At 42.8% G+C, this 22,305-nt stretch overlaps 1 pseudogene; it reads left to right on the top strand.

Annotated features, from left to right (window-relative positions):
• The first annotated feature begins 19,018 nt into the window (after positions 1-19,018).
• Positions 19,019-19,549, top strand: LOC147427223 (uncharacterized; annotated as a pseudogene).
• Positions 19,550-22,305: the final 2,756 nt, after the last annotated feature.

The raw sequence follows: 22,305 nt of genomic DNA, 5'->3' as shown, positions 1-22,305 counted from the left end.
TTCAGTCATCCCAGGTAGGATATCCATATAAGGAGAATCTTGGCCAATGTCTGTATCCTTCTTACAAGTGTAACAATATTGTAGTGGGGCCGAGTGAACTGTGGTGTCAGAGCGATGATCAATAATGGTTTTACTCCCTAAGGGGTGTACCTTACCAGTCACCAAATCCACTCTAAGGACAGAGTCTTGGAATTGCAAATAGACATGATTTTTAGACCAATCGTGAACCATTTGTGCTTCCCTCATGAATGGTCGTCCTAAAATCATTTCATATGACATAAGGTGTTTAGAGAAATCCATTACAATGAACGTATGTCGTACCTTGTGTCCTAGAACTTTGATCTTAAGATCCTTGAGCATCCCCATAGGTTTGGCTATGGTACCATTTGCCATCTTTACCACAATGTTAGTAACACTGAGGCGGGGTTTTCCCATGGATTCCCAACAATCTTTTGTAACGATGCTAACTCCCGCACCACCATCAAGAATTCCCTTTATAGTTAATCCCTTGGTAGTGATGGGTAGGGTCGCATTAGACTCGTCGCCTTCAAAATACTGCCCTAATTCGTTAATGGGTACCTCGATCACAGACTCGTGTTCATCTAAGTCAAGTGATTGCACATGATTTTCCTCATCAATCATAATCGAGTCAGGCCTATTTGGTTGCGCAAACTGCGGTAATCCCGTTCGTAGCTCTCCGTTAAGGAATGCTCGAAGTGCAAGGAATAACTCAGGATCTCCATACAGCTTTGCTATGATCGTGGTTCGGACCTCAGAAGACATGAAATCCACTAGTTTGGCAACATTCATTGGCGTTTTACAGGGTGTAGGTCCTTCACTAGGAACTGGTGAGGATGGAATCTCATATTCCTCAATGGGATCAGGTATTCCTTCGTTAAACATCCTTTCCAACAAGAAGGGTGTATGCTCACTTTCTGATGTCCCGTCCTCACTCCCTTCTTGGATGATACTAGATATGGCTAACGGTCTATGGTTCATGTGGGGTGGATGAACTTGCGTGGGAAACACTGTGTCATGAATTTTGACCTGCATGGGTTCTGGTTCTAGTTTCCTTTGAGTCTCCTCCACTAAACCTCTTAGATGTTTCACCTGCTCAATCTCCTCTACTGGGTTTGGGTACGTCCCAATCTTCTTTTTACGATTCTTCCCTTTTTGCCCCTGCGGTTTATCTTGGGGGTCTTGGATTGGATTTGGAAACACTTGTGGTGTTTTCAGAGGCTCTTTATGGTTTTCTCTCATTCGGTTTTCATTTGGTTCCATGTTACGGTTTTCTTTGTCGGTCTTCCCCTTTGTGGTATTGGTTCTAGTCTCCATTGTCTCGACTGAATCTGAATCATCCTCGAGGTCATTCATATACACGGGGTCATCTCCTGTTCCTATGTTTGTTTTGGAACTTGGCTTTGAATTTTCCGTATTCTGCGACTTCTTCCTTCGTGTCTTCTTTTTCTTTGCTTGGATAACTGACGTGGTATCTCTCTCTTCGAGGATATGTCCTGGCCCTTGAAGCATGGACCGTGTAATCGCATAAGCGGGTGCGACGGGTGGTATTGGCGATGTCACACTAGCAATTTCGACCAAATTCAGGGGTGTGATTTTAGGTGCATTTGGGTTATAGGGGCATTGGGCAATCAAGTGATCTATGCCACAACGATTACATGTGAGTATTGGCATTGCAGACGTGCTCCCTTGATTCACTTGCATCTGTGCAGCATTCTTTTGCAGCCTAATAGGGCACTCCGCTACTCGATGTGGTCCACCACACTCGTAGCATTGAAGAGGTGGCCTCCTAGCCTGGGTGTTGATATTTTGACCTCTGGATGCGAGAGCAGCAGCTTGATAAACCGGCTTGACTTGTCCCCAACAATCTTCCATGTAGTAAATAGGACACTCTTCCAATGTATCAAGTCCATAGGCAATACTAGTGTCTATTTCCTCCTCACAACCATCTGCATAAGCATTTGATGGCTCGCAACCCACTTGGTTCATAGGGGCGACTCTTGGATGTGGGGGCTGCGGTCCTAGCACAGGAGGTGGTAACGGTGTAGCTTGTACAACATTTTGAGATCTAGGGACCATGTGTTGTGGTAGTTGCTCAACAGGTGGAGCAGGCATCAATACAGGAGCTCGAGGCGCATCCGTGTAGGCTACAGGTGGTCTATTTGCCATCATACGTTTGATCATTAAACAATCCTTAGCTTGGTGACCATACCTACCACATGCGTTGCAAGTTCCATTAAATTTTACTCTAAACGTAGGGCACTCACTAGTGCTATGTGGACCTAAGCAAATGGAACACCATTGTTGCTCCCTTCTTGGATACATGTGACTATTTTGAGGGGGTCGATTATCCTTAAGAGACTCTTGGATTGCCTTGGTGAGGTCTGTCAAGAATGTCTCAAATACCTTTGGCTCATTAGCAATGGGCTTTGCAGTCATGGGTTCATACTCAATGGCTTGTGAGCTAGTGGATCTCGTGTCAGTAGACACCCTCATGCCTGCTATCATCAAGTTGTCCTCTAATTGGATTGCATTGGCAGTGACATCTTCCCAGGTTGTGATACCTCTAATCACTAGTCCATTATAGATTCCTTCATTCCTCAACCCTCGAATGAATCGATCAAGCAGTTGGTTATTGTTGAAGCGCTCATTTACAGGGCAGCGAGAGTTTAAGTGCTTTAGACGACTAATGAAGTCCCTTACTGACTCTCCTTCCTTACGTTCGGCCTTCTGTAGCTGAGATGCTACACCCCAAAGCACACCTTCTCGTATGTACTCCTTTAGAAACAACCTTCGAAGGGTAGGGTAGATTGTTTTCTCGTCCACCCTTAGGGTCCTATACCAATCTCCAGCCTTCCCACTTAATGTCAAGCTTAAGGCATTGCACTTATGTAGTTCGTTGCGTTCCCCTAAGGAATCACATACTTGTTCAAACACTTCAATGTGTTTCCTAGCATCTTCGTCGCCATTGAATTTTTGCGTGAGTTTGGCAATTTGTACTGCCTTACTTCTAGGCTCTCTATCAGAAGCATGACGCATATTTTCCGCGATAGATCGACCTATGGTTTGAGCAAACGCTGCCAAGTCACCTATGTGAGGAGGTAGGGCCGGTGGAGGTACTCTTGGAATCATATATGGGAGAGGAACGGGTACCGGTCTTGGCATATGTGTGGATGATGCAGGATATGGAACATAACCGGGCATAGGTCCACTCGGATAAGAGCTAGGGAGCGGCACTCGAGGAGCGTAAGCAAGTGGTACTATTGGAGGTGTGGGGGCCATGTGTGCATAAGGGGCTAGAGGCACATATGGTCGAGGCTCCATATTAGGTACTACAACACTAGGTAGTGGCACTGCGCTAACCGTAGATGTCATCGGTACATTCTCTGTTAGGCTTATCCCTGGAGTGAGCACTGTGTTTTCCTTAATAGAGGGTTGAGCCAAGTTAGGGAAGCTAAAGTTTTCGCTCGGAGGCTCAGATTGCATAGAGACCCCAGGTGAAATGACGTAAGATGGGTCCATGGGGCTCATTAGAGGAGTCTCCATTTGTGATAGAGTAGGCTGTTGAGCCTTGCTCGTATCCAGAAATCTCATGGGGCCAGTTGAGAGCATATTTACCCCTCGGTTTTGCCTTTCTGATTGAATAATGCCATGGATAACATTACAGATCATTTTCTGTTGATCTTCGATGCTCGTGGCACTAGAGGTGGATTGTACAATCTCTATCCATCCTACATGGTAGGCCTGGCCAGAGTGTAGATCCGTCAACACCTCAGTGTGGAGGTCGTATGTCCAATGATCATTAATGAACAATCCTTCTAGAGTCGACGTGTTAACGGTTTCTTGTGAGGTAGAAGCAATGTTGCTCCCCATGGTTTTACTTGTCACCAACGGTACTCTAGAGGGAATTTCTGAAGGAGGCAGCTCAACAGGGCCTTCTTGGTAAGAAGTTGGCAGGATATCCACATGGACACTCTTTGGGGGTGTGGGGTCCACGTGCGATGTGAAAGGAGAGTCCACTTCCCCACCCCCTTCGTGTGCTTCATTTGCATCAGGTTCCGAGCGAGTAGCTCTACCTAATGTTTCCATGAAACGGCTAAACATACTAGTACTAGGCTGTGGAGCTTCGGGAGGTGCATGTCCTTCTCTCTCAGTGTTTTGGTTAGGGTATGCTTCCATGATTTCTGAGTCGGAGGAGGAATCACTAGCGGCTATTTTAGGGTCTTGGGTGGTGCTACCTTGTGTCCCTGCTGAGGGTCTAGAGCTTATCGTGGATGGGTAATGGGTGTCCGTATGAACAGAGGCACCCTCAATATGCTCGTGTTCTAGCACCCGCCCAGAGCGTAAGTGCATGTGCTTTTGATACCCTAAGGTGTCAAAAAGCTGCTCTAGGAGGCCTTGTGACTAGTTTTTAGCGTGTTTTTTTGTTTGTTTTTTTGCTAGATTTTTTAGAGCGTGTCGTGGAATGGGCCGTGTGATAGCTCGAAACGAGCGTATCGGTCAGAGGGTCGTGCCGTGCTTTACAGCCCTCCGTTTGGTCACTCTATGTCCTCGGAATCCCTAAAACTGTCAATTTCCAGTAGGGAACTAGGCCCAAACTAGAAAGTCTAAGGGTGCAAGTGGGAAGAGAAAGGAGGAGAGTGGAGGACTTGTCCCACATGCTCTCATTCTCTCTTGAGGGAGTAGGGTATATATATAAGAGTGAGTCTAGTATATATCATAAGACTGAGGACTGAGGCTTGGGCTTGGGCTTGGGCTTGGGCTAATGATCCCGATCCCGATCTATCTTTTATACAAACCAACCCGTCCGTTTTAAGAGTCACGTTTTTTATTTTCCAAAAATATCGCCACCCACTCGCCTCGCTCGCGTTTTTAATTTCCGAAATTTTTTTCCTTTTGTTTTTTTTTTTCTCAAAAAACTTTTTTTTTTCAAATTTTTTTTTTCTTCGGTTGATGCAGAAAAACGCAGAAATTGAAAAAAATGCAGAAATTGCAGAAAATGCAGAAAAACGCAGAAATTGCAGAAAATGCAGAAAAAACGCAGAAACTGCAGCAAATTGACAGAAATGCAGAAAATTACAGAAATTGAAAACGCCGAACTTGAAAATGCAGAAAACGCAGAAATTGAAAAAAACGCAGACAATAGCAGAAATTGAAACTTGACAGCAATTGCAGAAAACGCAAAAAACAGAAATCTTCCACACACTCCTTCCCTGCCTTTCCTATGATAGAAATTGCACCACAAGGAAGCGTAAAGTGCTAACCGAGCTTAGTGTAGGGCATATCCCCGGCAGCGGCGCCAAAAATGTGCGCTCCTTGCCGCACTGTCGAAGCAAGGGACTTGCCAATACACCGTATGCGAGCCACAAACGGCTCCAAGCACACAACAAGCCTAAACTAGCAAGCTCAAGAAAACAAAGGGTGTGTCACTCACCGCTCTACGCTCGCCTTCGTGGTGGATTCCTCGCCGCGATGAAGAAGAAGCTGCAGTCGTGCCGCGCTCAACCGCTTCGCCGCCGTCGTGCCTTCGTAATGCTCGATCGCACACACACTCTCCCTCTCTCTCTCTCTCACACACACACACACAAGGAGGTGAAGAAGAAGAAGATGGAGATGGAGCAAGAGCACTCTTCAATTGCACAAATGAGAGAATGAGTAAAAATTAGGTTTAGTTGGCTTTTATAGGAGCTCACCCCATTCACACTTGGGCGCCCATGCTTAACCAACTAATCCCTTGAATGTCCAAGTTAAAGTGCGCCTCTCATCGGCGATCACTCTACCTTTCCCTATTGGTCCGACAAGCCCGGTACCTGACTCTACCAAATACATAATACGCGTCCATCGTAGGTGATGGGTGTCCGTGTGCCGTGAGGGTTAACAGTGCTTGAAATACATTTCTTTACCACGTCAAATCTCTCTCTCTCTCTCTCTCTCTCTCTCTCTCTCTCTCTCTATATATATATATATATATATATATATATATATATATATATATATATATATATATATATATATATATATGTTAGACAAGACAAAGACATGATAGAAGAATCATCTTAATTCATTAGAAAGTACAAACTCGTCCGTGAACAATGGACTGAGATACAATTTTTGTAAGTATGGAATCAGAATGTCTTCAAGGTAAAAATCGAAGGAATGCCCCTCGAAAGAAGGTGGTGAGATAGTTGTTCCCGGTAGATTTAGTTCTCCCTTTTCAGGAGTATCATCAATTAGTAGTGTATTAGTTGCATCAAAGGGTACACCGATTTGGCTAAACGGTTTGTACAAAAGAGGTAATCCTGGTTTTTTAGGGTGGTAGTGGCCCTCAACGGTAACGCATTTTCTTTGATCATACAAAAAGGCAAAATCTGACGTGTGAGCTTGGCATACACTGCAAACTATTGCAACTAGTGGCGACAAGTTTTGCCTTTGCATTGAAGACCATATGGCAACTCTAAAGCGCGGAAGAAGAAACTGAATAAATTCCTTGGTTCCTGGACGAACCACGACTCGACAAGTTCCCATCCGAAACGTTTGCAAATCCTCAAAGGGTCCTCTGTCACTGAGAGGCACCCGCATCAGCAGCAATCCATTGACGTCCAAGATAATCAACCTCTGTAAAAGTTGACAAGTACATATAAGTAGTTAGAAGCTGAACATATTTTGCCATACTTGAATAGACATTACCGGAACAACCGTATCTACAGGTAGCAAGGGTCCATACTGGGTCTCTGTAGTGTTCATGTCGTTGTTGCTCTCCTCCGCTTTATCTTCATAGTCATCATTCACATCTTCATCAGGGGTCTCCCCCATGGCCCTTTCTGCCTCATTCAAGGTTGATCGGCTTGCCTCATACATCCTTGCCTGATCCATATCATTTTGCTCATCCCTAGGCCTGCTTTCCTCATCCATATCTTTTTGCTCATCTATAGGCCTGCTTTCCTCATCTTGGGTTTCAGCCATAGGCTCTTTTGGCTCCTCCACTGGCTGACTTGGCTCTTTCATTGTCTCCTCCGGTTGAACCTTAGCACCTTCCATATGCTCATTTGACCTTTCCTCATCCTCGGCTCTTTCATCTTCTGCTGATATGACACCCTCGGCCCGTTGCGATTCCACTGTATCGGATGTAGGGGTTTGTCGTGGTGGCACGTCATGTTTTGTAAGATCAATAGTGCGCTCATCCAAGCCGCTATCTTCAAGCTCTCTAGGGCTAGACATAGTAAGCAGGTGTTGTATTAAACTTACCCGGTATCTTTGCAAATAATCATATGTGTAGTTTTTTAAAGCACTCTGCAAAATTGAAAGACCACATGGTGAGAATTCTTTTACAGACTAAACCAAAACTAACTGAATGCATTGCCAAATGGGTACCTTAGTCATGAAAGGTTTTAATGCAAAGTAGATTTGCAGGACATACTCTGCATGGAGAAGACATCTCCAGCCGCAAGAATTCCCATCGGTTTGATTTGGGACAGGTACTTCTTTGATTGGGGCGTTGTATAGTTCATACCTTCCACATAGCTTGCCATAGGCAAGCAACAACCTCTTTATACAACTGCACAAAGCAATGTCAAGATGTTAGCATGAGGCTTCAAATTTACATGGATATCTATAAGAAACACTTTCTGATACAAAACACTTACAGCCTAATTTCAGGGTGGGTTCCTTTTATTGAATTGAACACCCACACTGCTGGTTGGTCAACATCAAGGCATATGAGACTCCAGTGATGGTTGTTCTCATATGGAAAGATGATCACAGTAACTTCCAGCATAGCACAGTGGAGAAACCAACTCTCAAAGGTCCCAGATGGACTGTTCTTTTGTCTAATAATTACAAACATTTGTGGATCAAGGAGAAACACCTCTGTGTGAGTGTGCAGTGGGAGTTGACTTTTGATCAGGCTGCAGAGACTCTACCTGAGTTAGCAAACCTATTATCTGAGTTTTCAAAGCTAGCAAGATAGTAACACTTACTTAAGACAAGCATAGATAATTGTGTCTGAAATCTAAGCATCTGGATTCTGCAATAAATCAATGTCCACTTTTTCTAGAGCTAGCTTTCTGGTTCCATCTACAAATGGTATCTCTGCAAGCAAACCATTCTTCATTGAAAGTAGAGTTTCTTGATTCATTGCCTCTATAGACAGGGTCACATTGCACTCTGTTTGTTTCTGGGACTCCACTGCTACTTTTGCTTTCTCCTTAAGCTCTGCTTCCCTCATTTCCTCTGTTTGGCGAGCAATAGTCTCTGCCCTTGCCCTTGTATTCACATCATGTGTGACATCTACAACTGTGAGCTGTGGCACTAGCTCCGGGGGGTATAACAAAATTTCCCTCATTTTCTTATCCTTGCAGACATTGGGGACCAGCAGTTTGTCATACCTCCACCTTATTCTTTTCAATGTCTCACTATCTTTGTCCATTATGGTAACCCTGTGGGCATGGGCTGCAACAATGGTCATGTCACTGAAGTACTCCAGTAGGAAGTCCTCTGCTGCTTCCTGTAGAGCCATTAATGCCACCACCTTCCACCTTTTGGTGCCCCAGGTAGCTTCATCACATATGGACCTCACCATCCTCTGGAAGGGCAGCTTTGGTATGCATAAATCTACACATTTCTGTGCCTTTATGATTTCTCTGAAAAGTCCCATGCAGGTTTGCAGCTTTTTCATCCTTGGCCCTTTCAGAATTTTATTTGGTTTTCCAAGTCTTTTCTTTGGGGTTGCAGATCTGCTACTTGCTTTAGATGCTAATCCTGGACCCTTGCCTGCCTTCCTTGCAGTGGCTTTTGTTCTAGCCATCTCACTGTACACCAAAAGAAGAGTCTCAATCCCCTTCTCTCTTTCTATGACTCTCACTCTCTCTCTCTCTCTCTCTCTCTCTCTCTCTCCTTTCTATAGCTTAGCATATATAAATAGAGAGATAGAGAGAGAGAGAGAGAGAGAGAGAGAGAGAGAGAGAGAGAGAGAGAGAGAGAGAGAGTCCGCATTACTAAAGGCGCGCGCGGAGCACATTTTCACCTCAACAAGCACCTCCGCGCGCCGTTAGTATAGGGTAAAATAATACACACATACTCTCTCTCTCTCTCTCTCTCTCTCTCTCTCTGGTCAATGGACAGTACTAACGGCGCGCATAGAGACATGCACTACGGGTATGCCTCTCTACGCGCGCCTTTGGTAGAGAGAGAGAGAGAGAGAGAGAGAGAGAGAGAGAGAGAGAGAGAGAGAGAGAGAGAGAGAGAGAGAGAGAGAGAGAGAGAGAGAGTATGTGTGTGTGTGTCTGTGTGTGTATTTTAAAGATGTGTGTCTGTGTGTAAGTGAGTGTGTTTGTGAGTGTGTGTGTGTGTGTGTGTGTCTGGGTGTGTGTGTGTTTGTGAGTGTGTGGGTGTGTGGGTGTGTATGTCTGTGTCTGTGTGTGTGTGTTTGTGAGTGTGTGTGTGTGGGTGACAGGAACAGAGATAGAGAGATAGAGGCAAAGGCAGAGGGAGAGGCAGACCTTCGTTATGTCGATGGGTGGGCTTGCTGTCGGAGACGCAGACGACGGCTCTTGCACTCTCTCTCTCTCTCTCTCTTTCACGAGGTGTGTTTTTTCTCTCTCTTGACCGCTTTATATGGCGTACAAAAAGTATACGGTCTCAATAATGACCACACGTGCGACAGCATGCAAATATACTATAATTTATAGTGACACGTGGGGCACCGCCGTGTGTATCCGTTATAAGTGTGATTTTGAGAGAGAGAAAGAGAGAGAACAATAGAGAGAGAGAGAGAGAGAGAGAGAGAGAGAGAGAGAGAGAGAGAGAGAGAGAGAGAGAGAGAAGAGAGAGAGAAGAGAGAGAGAGAGAGAGAGAGAGAGAGAGAGAGAGAGAGAGAGAGAGAGAGAGTCTTAGAGAGACAGAGAGAGAGAAAGAGTGATCAGATTGTCACAGAGATAGAGAGAGGGAGAGACACAGATTGAGAGAGAGATAGAGAGAGGGAGTCCTTACTCTCAGAGAGAGAGAGAGAGAGGGAGGGAGAAAGACAGAGTCAGCTTGACACACAGAAAAGCAATGGAGGAGACACCTCCCTTTGAGTTCCTGCAAACCCCACCAAAAAAAGGTGATCTCTCACTCTTTCTCTCTGTGTTTCCAACAGTTGGTACAAATTGTGTGTGTGTGTGTGTGACTGTTGTTCAACACACACACCTCAATACCCATACTTCCATAGACAGAGACACAGACACACATACACACAGACACACACAGAGATATATATATACATTGTCTCTTTTCCTACCCTCTCTGTACACATTACTAACGGCGTGCATAGCCAACCAAATATTGGCTCCAGCTCTCTCCGCGCGCCGTTAGTATTGTTCTGACTCTCTCAGTTGTACTTAAGGCGCGCGGAGAGAGTTGCAAAAGGCACTTTTCCTTCCTCGCGCGCCTTTAGTCAAATAGGAAAAGACAAAGAGAGAGAGAGAGAGAGAGAGAGAGAGAGAGAGAGAGAGAGAGAGAGAGAGAGAGAGAGAGAGAGAGAGAGAGAGAGAGAGAGCTGTGTGTATTTTTTTAGTGTTCTTTGGAGAGAGAGAGAGAGAGAGAGAGAGAGAGAGCGAGAGAGACTAGGTGTGTTTTTGTTTGTGCTTTGGTGAGAGACAGATATATATATATATATATATATATATATATATATATATATATATTTATATCTATCAGGAGAGAGAGAGAGAGAGAGAGAGAGAGAGAGAGAGAGAGAGAGATCATGATGGTTTGGTTTTGGCAGAGTTGTCATGTTTCCTGATGGTTTTGACTTGTCATGTTTCTTGATGAATAGGATTAAGGTCCAGTAGGCAGAAGAGGCTGAAACCAGATCCAGAGCTTGTGCCAGGATTTCAACCCTTGCACGCTCAGTTGCTTAATGTATCTGCCAAAAGAACTATTGACTTTTGTCAGGACATATCTGAAGAAAAGTCGATTGGTGAAGATCAATCAGAGAGGTCACCAGGGCAAGAGGATCCCTCACCCTACAAGGGTGTGGTGCCCTGTAGAGTACTTCTGAAGAAAAATACAAGAAAGAGGAATATAGACTTCTCAGATGATGCAGATGTGCTAGAAAGTAGTCCCTGTGCAACTAAATGTAAAGACAAAGAGGATGTGTCTTCTCTGGAAGACCCAGCTGCAACTGATGAGAGGCTGTTTGATTTTGCAGCATCTTGTGGTGCTGGGGACAAGTATGATCTAGTTCATTCTATGTTTAATCCAAAGTTTGACATTGAAGACCTGTTAGCTCAGCACAATAATTTCTTGCAGTCCTACAGAGATAAGTTTGAAGTGATGGTACAGGTAGGAAGTGTTGTTCTGCCTACTATGACTCTTGTGCATTTAAATGACTGTGGTGGAAAGGGACAGGGAGTGAAGAAGTATAGGGAATTACCACCCTCTTGCCGACATTCAGCTTGCCCTTTGCATAAAAAAGAATGCAAACTCATTCAGGAAGCCTTTGGCTTTATGATTTACCTGAACAGCCTGTTTGGATTCCTCATGCAGAATCCTGATGAGGTGTTAGAGGAGTAGGATGCAGCACCAGATGAGGAATGCGAGGAGACAACTCATATGCAAGAAGTCGAGGAGGTTGAAGACACAGTCGACCTTGAGGTTGAGGCAATTGAAGTACAAAGAAGTAAGATGCTCTCTGTGAAAACCACAGAAATCAAACTTCCATTGGATGTCAGTAACTTCACTGAGAAGCATGCTCAGATGATGTTGCCTGCTGTGCCTGACTTCAGGATTGGAGACAGGACCTATATCTTCTTACATGATGTGCAAAGTGTGTTTTATTTAAGGGAGGATTTCTCCCTAGCTATTATTTCCAGAGTCCAAGAGGAGAGGAGTGGATTTGTTTCAGAGGATAGTAGTGATGATGAGGCAATGGAAACATCCAGCAATCCAATGGAATGCCTTCGAAGATGCTTTGAGAAAGCTGAAAAATACAAGGAGACACTACCTGATGAAGCCACCTTCCAAGCAATAAGACAAAAGCCTAAGCCCATCGACAAAGTAAACAAAGAGTGGAGGATTGGTTTCCATTCCAGGTCAGGGGTCAACTACATCTGTAGACCTTGTGGCAAGAAAACTCTTTCTGCAGGATGAGAGATTCATGGTAACTCTTCTCTCTTCTCTTCTCTCTCTCTCTCTCTCTCTCTCTCTCTCTCTCTCTCTCTCTCTCTTTGTGTCATTTCTGACATTGTATGTGCAGTCTTGGATTGCTGACAAGATGACTTCCTTCGGCGCCGGACAAGAGAGTATCGAGGAAGGGATGCGGCCCTTAGCACAGTACCTTTCAAAGCTTTGCGAGTCGCCGATAGTAGTTTTTCACAATTCCATGCCACAAGAGGGTTCAATAGCAACTTACACATTCAAGACACTATCACGCTTCTTGGGTGGACCGGTGCTGCCCAAAAGTGCAGATAAAGTCATTCTTGTGGACAAAGTGTTTGCTAGAGATTGTTTTGGTTACTGCCCAGGCTATACAGGTGGTCGGACAGCGTATTACTACACCTACACAGCAATGGCACTAGCTCTTGGTAGACAAAACCCAGATGAACTTTTAGAGTATGGCAAACATCTCATGATTCGTTTACAAGGGTGACGTGCCAAAAAACAAAATTGAACCTGCAAAATCTTGATACACTTCAAGTAGCAATTGTATAAGATCATGTATTACATAAATTTTGTACAATGTCATCCACTCAGAGTATCTTTCTCCACTTGTGATTCACATACACCATTGTCTCTCTCCACCTTCGTTGACTTTCACGAGCTCCGGAGTTGTTGTATGCCATTGATCTTTTAGCTTTTTGTTGTTGTAAATGTCTGATGGCTTGTGCTGTTGCTGAATTTGCCAAGACTTCTTTTGCCTGCATTCGATGAATGATTCTACGATAGAACCATTCAAATAGTTCTCTCAAACTGTTAGCCTTGATTCGAGAGCCACCATGTCGTGTGTGCCTGAAATAAGCATTTCTCGCCATGTAATGAGACTTTTCCATCCCTTGGGTATTCCATATTGCTGGGTTCCCATACTTCTGTATAAAATATGGCAAATGATTGAAGATGATGTGCTGGATATGAAAACAGATTAGTTAGAATGTTTTACAGTAACATATTTGCACATAAGAGAGAAAGAAATACATTATAATACCATGTAGTGAGTAATCTGGGTGTCTGTCCATGCTGTCTTGAATGATTTTTTCAGAAGGTTGAGATTTTCCTTGAACTTGTTCATATCACCTTGTGACCAGTCATCTTTGTCGCACATCAAAAATAGGATGTCTATTGATTGCCAAACCTCAGCCTTCGCGTTACGAGTAGTTGGTTCATGGTCTTTGACTGCAATATGTAGCTTTTTCCAAATCTGATACTCTACCTTGCTAACATAAGATGTGTTATATATTTTTCCATGTTTTGTTAGCTTTGGATCTCTTGTACCTTGGGGCTTAGATAAAAACCTCCGTGCCTTCACCCCACCGATGGATGGTTTGCATGGGACACCCTTCTCAGCAGTTGATCTCTTTTCATCCCGCTGGATTTTCACATTGCCACCATGAAGCCCCATATCCGACAGTACCATTTCTAAGCACTGCAGGGCTACTTGTCGTTCTGCGGAGTTCTTAATCTTCCAAGCAAACCCAATGTATAAGTAGACCAATTTCTCCACAATTCTACAAAGGGCATGCATTGTACAAATGTGGACATTCACAAGTGGTATTTTCAAAACGGGTCGAAAAGCAGGATCCTCAATGTGACGTGTTGGAGCTTTTCTCCACCACTTTGGGTCCATGACCTTTGCAGGCTCCATGCAGAACAAACATGGTGACTTTGCCATTGCACCCATTCCACATTATACATGCACTTTAATGTTTTAAGGTCACCTGCAAGATGCCACTGAACTTGAAAGTTCTCCCCTTCCATCTAGACATAGTACCTCTCCCTGGTTAGTCTGTCGATCAATCACCTCCGGAATATTAGTTCGATGGAACACTCCAATATAGAAACTCATGATCTTCTTTCTTTACCTGCAACACAAAATAAATGAGACTTAAGTAGATCTGAACATTTGAGCTTACTGAGAATATCGCTTACCTCAAACGCACCAAGCCACCATATGTTAGATTCTGATTGAACACTAAAATATAAAGGATCATCACTGGGACACTTTGAGAGGGCTCTATTCATTAAAGTAATAGTAACACGCTCTAGCTTTTTCTCTTTAACAAGCTCACACTCATCCAGTTTAACACAAAATGTAATAGCCCACGTGACTCTTCAAATGTGATGTTGTAAAACTCCACCATTCTCTTTCTGTAGTATCCGCAGGTCCATAAAAATATTGTTGAACTCATCATATGCCATGTTCGCTCCATGGCCACTGTAAGTTGCTTTAATATGAAAGGGCTGTCCAAGATAGTTTCCCTGTGCCTCATTAAGCTGAAGCCCTCTTTCCAAAACACTGAGGCTGATGGTAGAAGTTTGGATTTTATACCCTTCCTAACAAAGATGGATGAGACAGACTTTTGGATAGCCGAATATCCTCTTTTGCTTACACCAAGTGAATCAAGTGTGCGTTGTATCTCTTTTGCAGGCACTGAGTTCTCTGAAATAAAGCGGTCCACTACATTTCTTTGTAGAACCTTAAACTTCTTGTCATGTACTATATCTGCTGCCAGGCTTCTACTTATAAGTGGCTTCAATCTCTTTCCTATATTGGCTGGGGTCAATGTTTTCCTTGTCAGGATAGATTGAATCTCTACATGAAGACAATGCATAAGTAAATAACAGAAAATTTGCTTCACTAACACTATTTAGGCACATGAAAACAATGCATAACAAGAAAAAACAAAGAGATTACTTAACTAAGACAATGTAGCCAACCAAGAAGCATCACCTTAATGCTCGGATTCTTTTCTTGAGACCTCCTGATGCAACCTGCAATGTTTCAAGATTGCGCAATTTCTTCTTTTCGGATACGACCACCCAAGATGGTGTCCTTCATTTGACAACTTCGCACCTTTCCTTTCAGTTCTTGTACCTCTGTTTTATGTTGCAAAATTGGTAACCTGATCTGTAGAATGTAAATGTGAAAGGCGAACAATCTCACATTGTTGAGCTTGGAGAATGCTCTTGTAAGTTTCAGCTTCTCTTGTAAGTGATTTACAATAACCCAGAAGGCCCTTTTCTCCATCACCAGCAAAGGTCAATAAGCTTGTAGGATTGACAAACGGTGGAGACGCATTAGTTATTGGATTCTTAGGGTAGAGAGAGCCTCTCGTCCAGATATCTATGTGTTTAGCTCCTTGAGCTCTGAGCGTGTCTATGGAGGCGGGAGGTATACGTGTGTTTGTTTTACTGCGCTTAATCAATGGTTGGTACTCATTGTCCAAATCAATGTGAAGGTGATATTTGGCTCGTTTCTGGGTAACATTTGTGCCATTTGAGGAGTGCGCCATTAGCCAAATGTGCAGGTTTAATGGAAAGTGAATAGCGGTTGCGGATTCGTCCCTCCATGTTAGCCTCATTCCCTCCGTATTGACGTTGTTCATTCAATGCAACTGAAAAGAGGATTATCCCTCAATCACTACGAACGAATGTTCAAAAGAGTAAGGAATCTACTTAAAGTACACTTTTTGAAGTTTTACTATGAAAGACCCAGCTCTTTTATTTGCCATTTTTTCTAGAGAGAGAGTGCAAAAAATACATTTTCTTAGAAGGCCCTCCAAATGACCTCCGAAATTTCCTAATGGCTCCTGACTTAACAAAGGCTCCCGACCTTAAATACATAAGAATGAAAGCTGGGTTGCAAACTTAAATCTTACCTGGACTCCTTCTTGTGCAGCTTTGTGATGATCTCCTTCTGGGATCTACACAAGTATGGTTAGTCTGTTCACAAGGGTTTTCCTTGAATCACGAAAAATCTTACAAGTATGTACAACAACCACTTAGTCAGTCTTCTGGTGGTCCAATTTCAAATATGAAATGATGGTTGGGATCTATATGGAGAGTATGTCCTAGCAGTATAGTCACAAATTGCAAAATATGTCTGAATCACTACTTTCTTAGTCTATCGCAATAGACCGACAATTTGCTCAGCATAAGTAAATTTAAAATTGTGACTTCACGCTTGAGTTCCAGTTACCCTCTATATCCTATCCCTCAAGTTTTATGAAGTTTGGACACTTGGGTTGGGTTTTGGTCCCATTTTAGTATTTTGGTCAGAGCCTGATTCTCTATCTGGGCCTTAGATTGACTTTCAATGATCTAAATGCCTTGAAATTTGGTGTGTATGCTGTATAGGCTTTGATAAAGCTCTCCCCCTGGGAAATTTGAAAGATAAGGTCCCTAACAACAGTTTCTCTAGTCTATCGCGATAGAATTGGCATGTTCTCCATTGTTGGCATTTTTTTCAAGTTTTCTCCACAGCTGGTTCACCCTCTCCTTGTGTAGTGCATTGACAAATTTTGACACTGTTTGGACATTTGGTCAAAGCCTTCTTGCCCTTGTCTCTGAATTCAGACTCTAAAACACCAGTTTTGAAGTTTTGTGGTCAAGATGGTGTTCAGATTCACTCAATTTTTTTGAGTACCCTTGTATTGATGTGTTAAACCTGTGGTATAAAGGTTTTTTTTCTGTTGTTAGTCAATCACCAACTTCATCAGTCTATTGGGATAGACTAGGCAGAGAGCAATGGGGATTTCATTTTTTGTCTGTTTTTGGACAGTTGTGTTCTCTGTGCCCATATATGTCTATCCCCCAAGTTTTACGAAGTTTGGACTTATTTTGACCTTGGACTCAAGCACTTCACAAATTTCACTTTTCTCTGGCAATTCACAACTCAATTGCACTTAAAGTGATGCAAATTTGATGACACTTCATCTTAAAATTGTGAATATTAGTCGTACCTCATGACACAGTCAGTTTACCCTAGGCTAATGGTTATATCTCTTCTTGGCCTTGTTAGGGTCACTTAGTGTTTTCTTATGACAATCACCTGTTTCTTTTTGTTGGTTTTGGTCGTAATTTTTATGTTTTCTTAAGTGTTGGATCATAAATTTCAATGTCTACTCTTTTCACCCCCTTCAAGGGTATATGGTGTGGGTTTTTCTTTCAAGGCAAGCAAACAACCTTATTGTTTCTTCTTTTTGTTTGTTTTTGCGTTTTTACAGTGTTTTTCTACTCTATTTCTACACAAGTATAACAAGCACTCAAAACCAAAAACCATAACTCCACATTATCCTACTTAACTAAATCTAACTAGTCATAGACCCTCGGCAAGACACAGGCTTCCTGGCTATCCACTAGACCTCAGGATACTCTATCCTGGATCTTGTTCTAAAAGTTTAAGCTCTCTCTAGTCAAAACTAAAGTAAGCTAACCATCACACGAGTGACGTAGATCTCCCTAATTAAGGTCTTGTGTCCTCGGCAGCGGCGCCAATGTTTTAGGGAAAAACTACTCCCCTGTTCATGCTCGCAAGCACGACACAGACAACATACTTATCATCCGATGACATGACTAACCCGTAGGTGCATGTAGGCAATCTTGTTAGCTTGCCAGGCTGAGACCAATCTACACATACGCACTTTTATGATGTATCAATCACTAATCCTGGTAGAATGCAACCCACTCTATCCCTAAACGCCCACAACACCGTTTACACCTCCAATGAACTCGGAATCGCATCAAACTTACTAGGCACCATCCTCTCAATAGGATATACTTACCTATAATTCTAATCTCACCATATTTGAACCCTAGTTATCTCGATTACAGTCGTGATAGACTCACAGGTCATAATCCAAAAGTGGGCAAAACCTAAGTCTATGAATATCTATGTGTAGCTAATCTCTTTCTCTTTCCATAGAGCACTTGATTGTTGAAAACAGACACTGTTTGTGTTAGTTACAAGCAAAAAAAGCTCGAGGGAGAATCGATCACGAACAACTCAAAAATATGAATGCGGGGCGTGGGCGCGTAGCTCTCGGAGAGACTACCACGATGATGTGGTCACGTCGTGAATCCGGTGAGGGAGAAGCGCGTAGCGAAGAGGATAAGACACACTCAATCTCTCTCTTTCCCTTAGACTCGTACGACACAGGATTAATATTCAAAAATGTTATCAAAAAATGGTTCTAAGGTGACTTTTATACTTTAGTCACCTTAGCTCAAAAATGTACATGGGGTTCTCTTCCTCATAATTACAAAGTGGGAACAATTATGGGTCCTGACTGACTGATTAATATTTACATAACCCAGACAAGTGGATCAAAATGATAAGACGTCTTTGACATAAAAATGGAAATTTGATAGGCTTTACAAGGTGGGCTCATTACAACAGTTGGACAAGTTGGGCTCCAACACACGCAAATCATTGACGTCACTTGGAAACAACAGGAAGGACAAAGATTGTAGGTTCAGGTTTCGATATGTTCCAAGTTGAGTGGTATTTGGCAGGAGACTTGAAAACTCTTTGAAGTGTATATTAGGGTGCAAACAAGGTGCAATGCCCTCTTTACATGCATTTATTGCTTCCACAATAAAGTCTCCATGGGAACTGATGGCAAGGGTGCAGTAAAGCACTACAACAATGGTTTCAAGGTATCCTTAGTTGTGACCAAAGTGTAATCCCTAATTGAGATATGGAAGATCCAAATTGGGATCCTATTCTGGCAATAATCCCTATATTGACTCAAGCATTCACATTTTGTGAGTATATCTCAAATGGATAAAACTTTGCAAATCTTTTCTAGCATGCAAAAACATCGGAAAAAGTAATAGTTGCCCAAGTTCCCAAAACAATATGCAATTATTATCACGTTCTCAAATTGCCCTCAATTATCGATGCGTATTTATTTTACTCTTATTCATAATATCTCCCCTATTTATCACAACTACTTTTTCTTACATTTCAAAGATAGTTACCAACGCCCATTTTCACAACTAGTTACCTATCTAATTGAATCTTCCAATGGTAGATGATCTTCTAATGGCATGTATTGAGGATTCCAATGGTTTGCAACACACTGTTAAGTGTGTGTCCACTATAGCATCATTTTGTTCTTCATATCGTACTTCCTACGTCAAACTGCAAGAAGAAACAATGAAGCTATATCAATAAGTAGAGGACAAGGATGGAGGTGAGGTTCTATTTGAAGTATCTAGCCATCTAGAACACAATGGCAAAGAATTTATCCTCAATATTCAATTTGGTACTAAGTTTAGCATTTTGGAAGCCCACAGATTGGTTTGCAAGTAGATACATCAACTATTAACATTATTACCTTGATTACAAGGTTACCTTCCAACAGTTCTCTTCATTTGGCCTTCAAGCTGGTTTCAAAATTTCAACAGGTCCATGAACTTTCAAATATGATGGAAATATTTTATTTGAATTTCCACCATCTCATGATGGTCCAAAGAGTAAGGGAATGGAGACCAAGTTTTTGGAGTGGAGATGTTACAACACAAATCTCAAGATTTAGTGGGACAATTAGGCTAAGAAACTGTGTTGGCCAAATGTTTTGTACAAATAGTATTTGCCCCTATATCAGCAAAACAAGAACTAGAAATGAATGTATCTAGAATGGGCATGTGAACAAGGTACCAAAGATGGGTGATTTGGCTCCAGGATCCCTCAAGTGTCTCTATTGAAGGTGCCCTCCCTCTTGTATGGCTTTGTGTGGATGCAAGATGTACTTGTGCCTTCCACATGATACACCAACTAGACCCATAAGAGGTTATGTGTCATTAAATCTAATATCTAACCAACCCAAATGATTTTCTCATATTAAACTGATCATTTTATGTGGGAGAATAAACGGGAAAAAGGGTTAGAATATCTAGACATGTGCTTATGGGTCTATCTCGACATGGGGCCAATGGTGAAGGGGCCCAAATGAGATATGGTCTGTCAAAGAGCAAGGCTAGAAAATGGAGCTTAAAGTACTTAGGGTTAGCTTTGATAAAGACCTCAAAAGGTTAGTTGTTAAAAGTCCTTTGACCTTAGGTAAGCTAGGGCTGAGCTTGAGGTGGGAACCCGGCCCAAGCTTGAGGTGCTTGTCGTGCTTGATGACTAAGGTGCTTGAGGTGCTTGTCGTGCTTGCTGACTAAGATGCTTGAGGTGCTTTTCATGCTTGCCGACTAGGGAGCTTGAGGTGCTTGTGGGAACACTACCCAAGCTTGAGGTTCTTTGTCATGATTGCTAACTAAGATGCTTGAGGGTAAGGTGTTCAAAAAGTCAAATCCAATCCCTACCTCAAGAGGGGGCGAGCCCTAAAGCTAGGGGGATGAGAGAGAACACACACACACACACACACACACACACACACACACACACACACACAAGGAAAGCCCAAGCCTCAAGAGACAGCAAGGACACATGTCAAGCCCCTACCCATGTTGCCCTCACAAGGTGTGCCTGAATCCTATTGGTTAGCCTCCCAAGGGGCCCAATGATAATTTAGTTGATTTAATTAATTGTTTTTGCATTTATCAAGTCCCCTCTCTCAAAGGGGAAAGGGGGACACTTTTCCCAAGGCTACCCTTTTTGCTTGATATGCCTCTTGCATGTGATTGGCTAGGCCTGGAGAGGTCCAATGAGCTTCAAGCATGAGCTACAAGGGGGGGTCAACCAAAGCTAGCAAGGGGTGTGCTTGGGGGGTATACTCCCTCTCATTCTCTCTCATTTGCTCTCATTCTTCACTTGGTGAAGTGCAAGAACTCCATGTCCTTCTCTAAGCTAGTTTAGAAGTTGAGAACCTACTCCAACACTCTTGGCTATGGAATGCAAATCCAACCAAGAGCCATGATTCAATGCTTAGCAGCGGCTTGCCATCTTCTACATCTTCATTACTATGCTATTATGTATGCTAGCAAGAAGAGTGATGATAAGCGAGGAATTACTTCTTTATCCTATGGAATGTTTCTTCTTCCTCTTCCTTACACTCATTCCCCGCTAGCTCTCTCCATCTTCAATGGTGTTTGAGGCCTTGGGACTGAGGCTTGGGATAGTTAATGATTTTTGCAATGTTTATGTTATGCTTGTGATGCATGAAGCTTTCCATCTTTATTGCATCACCTCGGTCACAAGGAACACAAATATTGTATTGTACCAAGTCTCTCTTGATGGGAGAATCTATAATACAAATGCCTTTTGGAGGGGGGACCGGCTCCACATAAATCCGGTCCTCAACTGTTGTCATGTTCTCTAAACTCTCTCTCTTGCAAAAGTATTATTCATGCCAAGTTATCTAAGTACTATGATTATGTTGCTATCGTCAAATAAGTTCACCCTCTATGCTCTCAAAGTAGTCTCACAAAAATGTTCTCTCTATTTCTCTTAATTCCACTATTCTCAAAGTTCATAGGCCATCTCCATTACATTGGTATCAGAGCATTTGGTTTTTCTTTGCTTGCTTAAGTCCTTAAGTAGCCTATTAATGTTTGATTTTGTTAATTACATTAAAACAAGTGGGACTGGGATCTATTATCGGTTTTGTTGAGCCCACTATGTGGGATATGGTGCACACTTGGGAGCTTTGGTCTTAATAATGGGGTCTTTTTAGACTTGCCTACGGCTTTATCATTATTGAGCCATATCAAGTCCATAAGGAGCAATATTAGACCCACTCCACTACTCTATATAATTTAGCAATTTGAGCCGTGGGTGTAGATACTTAAGTGCTGATTTTCAAAGGCTAAGAGGAGTAGCAACTAAGGTTTTAGATTGCCAAAGAATACACTGAGTAAATACATAAGTTTAATTAACATGGCTCACAATAACCAAGAGAGTAGAATGAACATTTATAACTTTGATTTTGCACATGAAGGTGCTAATGATGGTGCCCCCATGTTTGTCAATTATCTTGTTACTAGGTTGCAGCAAGCTATGGGCAACCCTGCTTTGCAAGTTGAAGTTACTCAACAACTTCGCACTTATGGGATTTCCCTTCCTCTGCAAGAGGAGAGAGGGCTTAGGAGGCCTCTTGATGAGACTGCCAAAAGAAGCCTCTCTCCCATACGAGAGGAGGAATCTAAAGAACATGAAAGTAATGAATCCCTATGTTCCTCTGAAGATGTTGCTCCATGAAAATGACGGTCTAGACGGTCGCCAACTCCTCCCAAGAAGAAACGGTCAACCCACAATCCTTCTCCTTGTCACTCCAAAAGGGAAGATAGGAAACAAAGGAAGAAAAGGGCAAGAAAGAGGTCACCCTCTTATCCTTCTTCTTCACCTTCCTCCCCTTTCAACGAAAG

This window comes from Adiantum capillus-veneris, chromosome 24 (genome assembly GCF_014529385.1).
Source record: "Adiantum capillus-veneris isolate H3 chromosome 24, ASM1452938v2, whole genome shotgun sequence".
In the NCBI taxonomy this organism is placed as follows: Eukaryota; Viridiplantae; Streptophyta; class Polypodiopsida; order Polypodiales; family Pteridaceae; genus Adiantum; species Adiantum capillus-veneris.
Note: the sequence above shows the minus strand (reverse complement) of the source record. Positions and strands in the feature narration are given on the sequence as shown.